Source organism: Pseudophryne corroboree, chromosome 11, assembly GCF_028390025.1.
Source record: "Pseudophryne corroboree isolate aPseCor3 chromosome 11, aPseCor3.hap2, whole genome shotgun sequence".
Lineage (NCBI taxonomy): Eukaryota > Metazoa > Chordata > Amphibia > Anura > Myobatrachidae > Pseudophryne > Pseudophryne corroboree.
The window spans coordinates 103,419,721-103,432,684 of record NC_086454.1 but is presented as its reverse complement, the minus strand read 5'-3'; the positions used below and the strand labels follow the sequence as shown (position 1 = coordinate 103,432,684).

The 12,964-nt window shown below is 46.4% G+C and overlaps 1 pseudogene; it reads left to right on the top strand.

Moving 5' to 3' along the window:
* LOC134971406 (5S ribosomal RNA) lies at positions 1-120 on the top strand (annotated as a pseudogene).
* Positions 121-12,964: the final 12,844 nt, after the last annotated feature.

Genomic DNA, 12,964 nt, shown 5'->3' with positions numbered 1-12,964 from the left:
AATTGTGGACATACCCCGCTGGAGATGCCCGATCTCGTCTGATCTTGGAAGCCAAGCAGTGGAGGGCCGGGTCAGTACTCGGATGGGAGACCATCTTGGAACACCCTGGTACTGCAAAATATTCTTCTGCCCGATCTAGAGTGATCCCTAATAATACCAATTGGCATTCGGTTCTGTATGACCTATGATTCAATTCTCTACGACTACTTAATCCTAAATAGGACTGCTGTAGAATAAATGATGGTCATATACTATACAAAGGTGTTACTGTTATCTCAGTAAAACCAATAGCCCATATATTTGATCTCCGGTTTCTATTGTGGTATCGAAAACCACATTAATTACACATAATAGTGTTATATTTTCGCGTAGCTACACTATCTTACGTATTACTTACTCCTACAATTATATTTTTAATGAATTAATAAAATTATGTTTTATCAGAATTGATTAATATAATCCTCTGAATTGAGTGCTCTCACACAAGACTCTACTTTCCAACTTTTCTTCTTTGTTGGGTTTTCTTTGTTGACCAGCATACTGGTGCCAGAAGCCCAACCGCTGGCATACCAACAGCGTGGTGAGCGCAAATGAGCCCCTCGCTGCATTCGCCACGCTGTGGGCATGGTGGCGCGCTATGCGTGTCACGCTATTTATTCTCCCTCCAGGGGGGTCGTGGACCCCCACGAGGGAAAAAAAGTGTCGGTATGCCGGTTGTCGGGATTCCGGCGCTGGTATACTGTGCGCCGGGATCCCGACAGCCGGCAACCTGAAGACCACCCCTCCCAGCTCCCCACAGTAGTTGCTCTCCATAGTAGAAGGGCCACCTTCCTTCTCTCTGCAGTCTCGGCTCCTCTCTCACAGGCAGCTGACTCTTCATCAGCACTTCCTGATGCTGCTGCGGGATGAGTCTCGCTGCTGCAGCCGGGGAGCCTCCTCTATACCTTCCTCCTGTGTGCATGCAGAGCATGACTGCGGGCGGCCCTGGAGCCCATGCCATTGCTGCTTACACATAAGGTCTGGTTTATATGTCCTAGTAAAATGTTTATATGGAGGAGCTCTTTAATCAGTGACCCAACATCTGTAGTAACAGATCCTCTCTCTCCTCTCTTCCTCCTCCTCCTCCCCACCTCAGTCTGCTTACTATGACACCCCCGGGACCTTACCATTCTGTGCTGAGGGAGGATCTGTGTGACTCCGCTCTCACTCTCCTTCTGCTCTTCGGGCTGTCTGCGCTGTGTCCACAGCAGCCACATTATGCCGATCACTGCAGCTGCCGGCAGTAGCACCACATGCGCCAGTCCCCACACAATCCTCTCCACCGCACACGCCCCCAACACAATCAGCCACACCCCCTCCCATACTAACTGCACTGGTCAGAGGGAGCACTCAATTAAGTAAAAGCAGATGCCCGTCTCTTCCCCCTGATTGTAGGGCAGGGCCGATGTATAACTGTGTGCAGGGGATATGCGGGCCCAGAGGCGGGTCAGATCCGGATGTGTTCAACAAGCGCAGACAGCATAATTGCATACCTCCCAACTTTGTCTATAGCTTAAGAGGGACACATGCGTGTTCCCAAAAAGGGGGCGTGACCTAAGAAAAAGGGCGTGGATTTGCGGAGAGCGAGCCATGCCCCCATTTTCATCACTGAGGGGGCATGCCCAGCGCTCCATGAGCCGCTGGCATGCCCCCTCTCCTCCTGTCTCCACTGAATAGACACTGTGCTAAGCAGAGTAGCGAGTGCAGGAACTTCCCAAATGCCCCACCTCCCACCGCAGGACACTGTGGCCCGTGGGTGGAACAGTCCCAAAAAAACGGGACTGTCCCACAAAAATCGGGACAGTTGGCAGGTATGCAATTGTATGTGCAGCTGCAGTGCATAAAATAACCCTGTAAGTGGGATCCCTGACACCTGCCTGGCCATAAGCGCAGCTTATGTTGCCTAGTGGTCACTCTGCTCCTGCTCACCCTTATACCTTAACACTCACCCTTAATCCTAACACTAATATCCTAACCCTTAACCTTAATTGAGTGGTTCTCAAACTGTGTGCTGTGTCACCCTGTGGTGCCTCGGGACACTTGCAGGGATGCCTTGAGTTGGTGGTCCAGGACAAATTCAAATTATTTATGGTGATTTTAATAGACAAACCAAGTGCTGGTGGCTTCCAATTAGAGATGAGCGGGTTCGGTTCCTCGGAATCCGAACCCGCCCGAACTTCAGTTTTTTTTACACGGGTCCGAGCGACTCGGATCTTCCCGCCTTGCTCGGTTAACCCGAGCGCGCCCGAACGTCATCATGACGCTGTCGGATTCTCGCGAGGCTCGGATTCTATCGCGAGACTCGGATTCTATATAAGGAGCCGCGCGTCGCCGCCATTTTCACACGTGCTTTGAGATTGATAGGGAGAGGACGTGGCTGGCGTCCTCTCCATTTAGATTAGGGTTGAGAGAGAGAGATTGACCTGAGGCTGTGATACTGTAGAAGAGAGTGCAGAGTTTAGTGACTGGTGACCACCAGACAGTGCAGTTGTTTGTTTTATTTAATATATCCGTTCTCTGTCTGAAAAAAACGATACACACAGTGACTCAGTCACATACCATATCTGTGTGCACTGCTCAGCCCAGTGTGCTGCATCAATGTATATATATATCTGACTGTGCTCAGCTCACACAGCTTATAATTGTGGGGGAGACTGGGGAGCACTGCAGTGCCAGTTATAGGTTATAGCAGGAGCCAGGAGTACATAATATTATATTAAAATTAAACAGTGCACACTTTTGCTGCAGGAGTGCCACTGCCAGTGTGACTAGTGACCAGTGACCTGACCACCAGTATATATAATATTAGTAGTATACTATCTCTTTATCAACCAGTCTATATTAGCAGCAGACACAGTACAGTGCGGTAGTTCACGGCTGTGGCTACCTCTGTGTCGGCACTCGGCAGCCCGTCCATAATTGTATATACCACCTAACCGTGGTTTTTTTTTCTTTCTTTATACATACATACTAGTTACGAGTATACTATCTCTTTATCAACCAGTCTATATTAGCAGCAGACACAGTACAGTGCGGTAGTTCACGGCTGTGGCTACCTCTGTGTCGGCACTCGGCAGCCCGTCCATAATTGTATATACCACCTAACCGTGTTTTTTTTTTTCTTTCTTTATACATACATACTAGTTACGAGTATACTATCTCTTTATCAACCAGTCTATATATTAGCAGCAGACACAGTACAGTGCGGTAGTTCACGGCTGTGGCTACCTCTGTGTCGGCACTCGGCAGGCAGTCCGTCCATAATTGTATACCACCTAACCGTGGTTTTTTTTTCTTTCTTCTTTATACATACATAGTTACATAGACATCTCTTTATCAACCAGTCTATATTAGCAGCAGACACAGTACAGTACGGTAGTTCACGGCTGTGGCTACCTCTGTGTCTGCACTCGGCAGGCAGTCCATAATTGTATACTAGTATCCATCTCCATTGTTTACCTGAGGTGCCTTTTAGTTGTGCCTATTAAAATATGGAGAACAAAAATGTTGAGGTTCCAAAATTAGGGAAAGATCAAGATCCACTTCCACCTCGTGCTGAAGCTGCTGCCACTAGTCATGGCCGAGACGATGAAATGCCAGCAACGTCGTCTGCCAAGGCCGATGCCCAATGTCATAGTACAGAGCATGTCAAATCCAAAACACCAAATATCAGAAAAAAAAGGACTCCAAAACCTAAAATAAAATTGTCGGAGGAGAAGCGTAAACTTGCCAATATGCCATTTACGACACGGAGTGGCAAGGAACGGCTGAGGCCCTGGCCTATGTTCATGGCTAGTGGTTCAGCTTCACATGAGGATGGAAGCACTCAGCCTCTCGCTAGAAAAATGAAAAGACTCAAGCTGGCAAAAGCAGCACAGCAAAGAACTGTGCATTCTTCGAAATCCCAAATACACAAGGAGAGTCCAATTGTGTCGGTTGCGATGCCTGACCTTCCCAACACTGGACGTGAAGAGCATGCGCCTTCCACCATTTGCACGCCCCCTGCAAGTGCTGGAAGGAGCACCCGCAGTCCAGTTCCTGATAGTCAGATTGAAGATGTCAGTGTTGAAGTACACCAGGATGAGGAGGATATGGGTGTTGCTGGCGCTGGGGAGGAAATTGACCAGGAGGATTCTGATGGTGAGGTGGTTTGTTTAAGTCAGGCACCCGGGGAGACACCTGTTGTCCGTGGGAGGAATATGGCCGTTGACATGCCAGGTGAAAATACCAAAAAAATCAGCTCTTCGGTGTGGAGGTATTTCACCAGAAATGCGGACAACAGGTGTCAAGCCGTGTGTTCCCTTTGTCAAGCTGTAATAAGTAGGGGTAAGGACGTTAACCACCTCTGAACATCCTCCCTTATACGTCACCTGCAGCGCATTCATAATAAGTCAGTGACAAGTTCAAAAACTTTGGGTGACAGCGGAAGCAGTCCACTGACCAGTAAATCCCTTCCTCTTGTAACCAAGCTCACGCAAACCACCCCACCAACTCCCTCAGTGTCAATTTCCTCCTTCCCCAGGAATGCCAATAGTCCTGCAGGCCATGTCACTGGCAATTCTGACGAGTCCTCTCCTGCCTGGGATTCCTCCGATGCATCCTTGCGTGTAACGCCTACTGCTGCTGGCGCTGCTGTTGTTGCCGCTGGGAGTCGATGGTCATCCCAGAGGGGAAGTCGTAAGCCCACTTGTACTACTTCCAGTAAGCAATTGACTGTTCAACAGTCCTTTGCGAGGAAGATGAAATATCACAGCAGTCATCCTACTGCAAAGCGGATAACTGAGGCCTTGGCATCCTGGGTGGTGAGAAACGTGGTTCCGGTATCCATCATTACTGCAGAGCCAACTAGAGACTTGTTGGAGGTACTGTGTCCCCGGTACCAAATACCATCTAGGTTCCATTTCTCTAGGCAGGCGATACCGAAAATGTACACAGACCTCAGAAAAAGAGTCACCAGTGTCCTAAAAAATGCAGCTGTACCCAATGTCCACTTAACCACGGACATGTGGACAAGTGGCGCAGGGCAGGGTCAGGACTATATGACTGTGACAGCCCACTGGGTAGATGTATGGACTCCCGCCGCAAGAACAGCAGCGGCGGCACCAGTAGCAGCATCTCGCAAACGCCAACTCTTTCCTAGGCAGGCTACGCTTTGTATCACCGGTTTCCAGAATACGCACACAGCTGAAAACCTCTTACGGCAACTGAGGAAGATCATCGCGGAATGGCTTACCCCAATTGGACTCTCCTGTGGATTTGTGGCATCGGACAACGCCAGCAATATTGTGTGTGCATTAAATATGGGCAAATTCCAGCACGTCCCATGTTTTGCACATACCTTGAATTTGGTGGTGCAGAATTTTTTAAAAAACGACAGGGGCGTGCAAGAGATGCTGTCGGTGGCCAGAAGAATTGCGGGACACTTTCGGCGTACAGGCACCACGTACAGAAGACTGGAGCACCACCAAAAACTACTGAACCTGCCCTGCCATCATCTGAAGCAAGAAGTGGTAACGAGGTGGAATTCAACCCTCTATATGCTTCAGAGGTTGGAGGAGCAGCAAAAGGCCATTCAAGCCTATACAATTGAGCACGATATAGTAGGTGGAATGCACCTGTCTCAAGCGCAGTGGAGAATGATTTCAACGTTGTGCAAGGTTCTGATGCCCTTTGAACTTGCCACACGTGAAGTCAGTTCAGACACTGCCAGCCTGAGTCAGGTCATTCCCCTCATCAGGCTTTTGCAGAAGAAGCTGGAGACATTGAAGGAGGAGCTAACACGGAGCGATTCCGCTAGGCATGTGGGACTTGTGGATGGAGCCCTTAATTCGCTTAACAAGGATTCACGGGTGGTCAATCTGTTGAAATCAGAGCACTACATTTTGGCCACCGTGCTCGATCCTAGATTTAAAGCCTACCTTGGATCTCTCTTTCCGGCAGACACAAGTCTGCTGGGGTTGAAAGACCTGCTGGTGACAAAATTGTCAAGTCAAGCGGAACGCGACCTGTCAACATCTCCTCCTTCACATTCTCCCGCAACTGGGGGTGCGAGGAAAAGGCTCAGAATTCCGAGCCCACCCGCTGGCGGTGATGCAGGGCAGTCTGGAGCGACTGCTGATGCTGACATCTGGTCCGGACTGAAGGACCTGACAACGATTACGGACATGTCGTCTACTGTCACTGCATATGATTCTCTCAACATTGATAGAATGGTGGAGGATTATATGAGTGACCGCATCCAAGTAGGCACGTCACACAGTCCGTACTTATACTGGCAGGAAAAAGAGGCAATTTGGAGGCCCTTGCACAAACTGGCTTTATTCTACCTAAGTTGCCCTCCCACAAGTGTGTACTCCGAAAGAGTGTTTAGTGCCGCCGCTCACCTTGTCAGCAATCGGCGTACGAGGTTACATCCAGAAAATGTGGAGAAGATGATGTTCATTAAAATGAATTATAATCAATTCCTCCGCGGAGACATTGACCAGCAGCAATTGCCTCCACAAAGTACACAGGGAGCTGAGATGGTGGATTCCAGTGGGGACGAATTGATAATCTGTGAGGAGGGGGATGTACACGGTGATATATCGGAGGGTGATGATGAGGTGGACATCTTGCCTCTGTAGAGCCAGTTTGTGCAAGGAGAGATTAATTGCTTCTTTTTTGGGGGGGGTCCAAACCAACCCGTCATATCAGTCACAGTCGTGTGGCAGACCCTGTCACTGAAATGATGGGTTGGTTAAAGTGTGCATGTCCTGTTTTGTTTATACAACATAAGGGTGGGTGGGAGGGCCCAAGGACAATTCCATCTTGCACCTCTTTTTTCTTTTCTTTTTCTTTGCATCATGTGCTGATTGGGGAGGGTTTTTTGGAAGGGACATCCTGCGTGACACTGCAGTGCCACTCCTAAATGGGCCCGGTGTTTGTGTCGGCCACTAGGGTCGCTAATCTTACTCACACAGTCAGCTACCTCATTGCGCCTCTTTTTTTCTTTGCGTCATGTGCTGTTTGGGGAGGGTTTTTTGGAAGGGACATCCTGCGTGACACTGCAGTGCCACTCCAAGATGGGCCCGGTGTTTGTGTCGGCCACTAGGGTCGCTAATCTTACTCACACAGCTACCTCATTGCGCCTCTTTTTTTCTTTGCGTCATGTGCTGTTTGGGGAGGGTTTTTTGGAAGGGACATCCTGCGTGACACTGCAGTGCCACTCCTAGATGGGCCCGGTGTTTGTGTCGGCCACTAGGGTCGCTAATCTTACTCACACAGCTACCTCATTGCGCCTCTTTTTTTCTTTGCGTCATGTGCTGTTTGGGGAGGGTTTTTTGGAAGGACCATCCTGCGTGACACTGCAGTGCCACTCCTAGATGGGCCCGGTGTTTGTGTCGGCCACTAGGGTCGCTAATCTTACTCACACAGCTACCTCATTGCGCCTCTTTTTTTTTCTTTGCGTCATGTGCTGTTTGGGGAGGGTTTTTTGGAAGGGCCATCCTGCGTGACACTGCAGTGCCACTCCTAGATGGGCCCGGTGTTTGTGTCGGCCACTAGGGTCGCTAATCTTACTCACACAGCTACCTCATTGCGCCTCTTTTTTTCTTTGCGTCATGTGCTGTTTGGGGAGGGTTTTTTGGAAGGGACATCCTGCGTGACACTGCAGTGCCACTCCTAGATGGGCCCGGTGTTTGTGTCGGCCACTAGGGTCGCTTATCTTACTCACACAGCGACCTCGGTGCAAATTTTAGGACTAAAAATAATATTGTGAGGTGTGAGGTATTCAGAATAGACTGAAAATGAGTGTAAATTATGGTTTTTGAGGTTAATAATACTTTGGGATCAAAATGACCCCCAAATTCTATGATTTAAGCTGTTTTTTAGTGTTTTTTGAAAAAAACACCCGGATCCAAAACACACCCGAATCCGACAAAAAAAATTCGGTGAGGTTTTGCCAAAACGCGTTCGAACCCAAAACACGGCCGCGGAACCGAACCCAAAACCAAAACACAAAACCCGAAAAATTTCAGGCGCTCATCTCTACTTCCAATCATAAAATATGTGGACAAATATAAGCAAGTCCTGTCCATCACTACATAACTGAACCTAAGGATGACATATAAACACAATTTACTGAATTTAATATCTCTTTCTAAATTTCTCAACAAGAAATGTTTGGCCTAGGGGGGGGGGGGGGGGTGTGTGTGTGTGTGTGTGTGTGTGTGTGTGTGTGTGTGTGTGTGTGTGTGTGTGTGTGTGTGTGTGTGTGTGTATATATATATTTGCCAAATTCACGGCACTCCCAATTCCCAAATACTTGTAGAATCCACAGGATATGGCCGGTGCCCTCCCTGGTTACAGCGAGCGCTGTGTCCAATGTAGCATGCAGAGTTGGGCGGCACTCACGGCGCAGGAAAAAACAGACAGGCAAGTCTGGAAGTTGCAGTCAACGTTTCAATGTGTATTATAACATTTTCGTCAGGATAGAAATACAATGTGTTACTCACCCTTTTAACTCCGTCTGACGGTCCATGGCGCCTCCTGCCAGCCGCATCCCGCTCCGTCCAACTGATGACGTCATCACGAGGCGCCAGCCGCGGCGTCATGGAGAGTCCGGACCGGAGCACACAAAAGATCACCTGTGACAAACATAATTGCAAACAAAAATTACATACAAAGCACACATTTAGACTCAGAAAAACAGTATCGGTCACAGGAAAACAGTGATACTAAGTATAAAATATGTATCAACTTGAAGTAAAACAAAATACATAATAGTATATAGCAATAAGAATGTTTAACCAATACTGATTTACTGGGAGAACTGCACAGGACAAGGGCAGCGACACCCATCAGATGACAACAGTAACAAAATAAAATGAAAATTAATTATACTAACAACGACACAATAGGCAGCTACTATTAGTCATATGAAGCTAATACTGGTTATAGCAGCAATGCGCTATCAATCAAGGATACATTATAGGAAAGCTGATAAACCTGCTTGTTCATTTAACCCTTTAGGGGATAGGGTATCCTGTATGAAAATCCACTTAGCCTCAGCTCTGAGTAGAAGTTGTGCCCGGTCACCTCCTCGTTTTAATGGGGGGATATGGTCAATAATTCGATGTCGCAAGACAGCAACAGAATGTTTAGCCTGCAGAAAATGTCTTGCAACAGGTTGGTCACTTCGACCAGAAGAGATTGCAGCCCTAATGGAGGCACGGTGTCCGGCCATCCGTTCTTTGAACATACAATCCGTTTTCCCCACGTAGTGGAGGCCGCACGGGCAACTCAATACATAAACTACAAATTTAGTAGTGCAAGTGACACGATGTTTGATTCTAAATTTCTTCCCCGTAAAGGGGTGATAAAACGAATCACCTGTAAGCATGTGGCTGCATGTAGTGCAGCCCAAGCATTTAAAACATCCTGGGCAGGAAGACTTGAGAAATGTGGTTGTAGGAGTTTTTTTGGGGATACTTTCTACATTTGTTTTAACAATAAAATCACGAATGTTTTTGCCTCTGCGATATGCTGGCATAATCCGTGTGTTAGGCTGAAAACCAATTTTCTTATCAGTTTGTATGATAGGCCAAAATTTTTTGGTTATTTTGCTAACTTCAGAGCTCAGAGTATTAAACTGATTAACCCAGATTAATCGATTGGTATGATCAGTTTGTTTAGCAGGGTTCAGCGTAGCGTTTCTCGGTATTTTGAGTACTTTTTCTTTAATCGCTAATAAGTCTAACTGGTTGTAGCCCCTCTGCACAAATTTAGTGATCATATTGTCACATTCCACAGCAAGTTGGGATTCGTCACTGATGATGCGTTTAAGGCGCAGCATCTGGGAATAAGGGAGTCCCTTGCGTAATGAGATAGGGTGATGGCTGGATGCCAATAGAAGATTATTCCTATCCGTGCTTTTGGTAAATAAAGATGTATTAATTTGACCATCACGTATTGAAATCTGTACATCTAAGAAGTTAATACTTTTATCATGTATAGTGTACGTAAATTTGACCGGGGAATCAGACAAATTATGAGAATCAAGTAATGATTCGAGTACATTACGGGGTCCGGTCCACAACAATAACAGGTCATCAATGTATCGCAAATACAACAGAACAAAAGGTTTAGTTGTCACATTGGATAGGAACAACTCGTCCTCAACCAGCAACATGTAACTGTTGGCGAATGAGGGCGAGACGTTGCTCCCCATGGAACAACCTGACAGCTGTAAGTAAAAATTGTTGTTAAATAAAAAGTAATTACGCTGTAAAGTTAACTGTAATAAATTCATAAACAACTCAATATTGGGTCCTAAAAAGTAAGGATTATTACGGATTAAGATTTCCACAGCTTTAAGTCCTTCCATGTGGGGGATGCATGTATAGAGATTTTTAACATCGATCGTTGCCAATATGCAGCTGTTTGGAACAGACTGGATGGTTGCAAGTTTATTGAGAAGTGTTGTAGTGTCCTTGAGACAGTGATCAATCGATTGAATGCAGGGTTGCAGATAATGGTCCAGAAAGATGGAAATTTTCTGGAACAACGACCCTCTGGCCGAAATTATCGGGCGTCCTGGAGGAGATTTGCTGTCTTTATGTACTTTGGGTATTGAATACAGTATTGGTACCACTGGAAATCTTGTAGTTAAAGCTTCAGACTGTGCTGATGTTAAAGAGCCATCCTTGACTGCCTGGGACAAAACGTTATCAAGTTCCTTTTTAAAGGATATGGTAGGGTCAGAGGGTAACTTTCGGTAGGTGGTATAGTCTGCTAGTTGACGATCCAACTCAGCTATGTAATCATGTACATTTTGTATCACTAGGGCTCCCCCCTTGTCTGCCGGACGTATAACTATATCGTCATATTTACTAAGATCATTGAGAGCTTGCCATTCACTCTTAGATAGATTAGAGTGGATGTGTTTAGCATGTTTGAACGTATTTTGAACTTGATGGTCCACCGTCCTGGAGAACACTTTGATAGATTTATTTTGAGACACAGGATCAAATCTGGATTTAACCCGAAGAGCAGGAGGCATTGTCGTGTGCATAGAAGGAGTAGTTGGATGCTGTGAAAAATATTCTTTTAGGCGAAGTTGTCGCTCTAGTTTGAATTGTTCAATTTTCCAATTGAAGAGATCTGGTTTGGTGGTAGGGACAAAATTCAGGCCTTTAGACAATACTTGTAATTCAATTGGAGAGAATTGTCGATCTGATAAATTAAATATCATCTCCGTTTTGAGTAGGTTGTTTTTCTTTGTCGCCGACCTTTTGCACTGGCCACCTCGCCTCGTGAAATGGCGCCTGGATTTGAAGGTGCTGCTGATGTGCGAACCCCTAAAGGGGGTAAACCCTGACTGGGGCAAGGAATTTCAGCTTCACTAGCTGTTGCTGTGCCCTCCGTAGAGGAATCAGTGTCCAGGTGGTGTGCATTAAAGCGGTTAAAGGGACGTCGCCTCGCTGGTCGTTTGGCAATCGGAGTACCTGAGACCCAAGGATAAACCTGTCTCTTGGCGTAGTCATTATTCACAATGTCCAGTTTATTCCGTTTATATGAAATCAGGTCTCTCTGATACTTCTCCATTTGTGTAGTGAGTTTATCATACCAGTTTGTGGAGGTATCCATCAAAAGAGTCGGTTTATGAGCAGTCTCAAAGATATCAATTTGGGCCCGAATAGACGCAAGCTCCCGAGTGACCTCCTCGATAACCAGGAGGATTAGGTCATAAGAACACTTGTTCAGAATAGAGACCCATTTTTTACAAAAAGCTGCATTGAATCTCCCAATTGTGGGGATATTCTTGATACGGAAACCCCTCGGTATTTTTCCTTGTCGATGATAATCCGATAAGGTTACCCCATGGTAATAAAAATCTTTTTCTCTGCGTTTGAGTTTAAACAATTCACGGAAGAGCTGGATGTTATCAGGTATGCCACCCGTGGCCGCAAGGTCTTCCTTAAAGCGCAATCTAGTTGCATCGATGTCGGAATAACTGAAGGTCTCGCCTGGTGTCAGATCAATCGCTGAAAACAGATCATCCAATTCTGTGTCGGTGGGTGCCGACATCATGAGTCTGTGCAGGACTCACTGTGAGAAAAAATGGTGCAGAGAGATAGTGATGTGTCGAAATGACACGTGTTACTGTGCTCCACACCCAAAAGTCCAGACGTGATAATGAACAGGGATGGGTGCCTGTGTGTGACCATAAACCTGCACGGTTGTAATGGTCCAAATATATTTGCCAAATTCACGGCACTCCCAATTCCCAAATACTTGTAGAATTCACAGGATATGGCCGGTGCCCTCCCTGGTTACAGCGAGCGCTGTGTGCAATGTAGCATGCAGAGTTGGGCGGCACTCACGGCGCAGGAAAAAAACAGACAGGCAAGTCTGGAAGTTGCAGTCAACGTTTCAATGTGTATTATAACATTTTCGTCAGGATAGAAATACAATGTGTTACTCACCCTTTTAACTCCGTCTGACGGTCCATGGCGCCTCCTGCCAGCCGCATCCCGCTCCGTCCAACTGATGACGTCATCACGAGGCGCCAGCCGCGGCGTCATGGAGAGTCCGGACCGGAGCACACAAAAGATCACCTGTGACAAACATAATTGCAAACAAAAATTACATACAAAGCACACATTTAGACTCAGAAAAACAGTATCGGTCATAGGAAAACAGTGATACTAAGTATAAAATATGTATCAACTTGAAGTAAAACAAAATACATAATAGTATATAGCAATAAGAATGTTTAACCAATACTGATTTACTGGGAGAACTGCACAGGACAAGGGCAGCGACACCCATCAGATGACAACAGTAACAAAATAAAATGAAAATTAATTATACTAACAACGACACAATAGGCGTGTGTGTGTGTATATGTGTGTGTATATATGTATATATATATATATATATATAT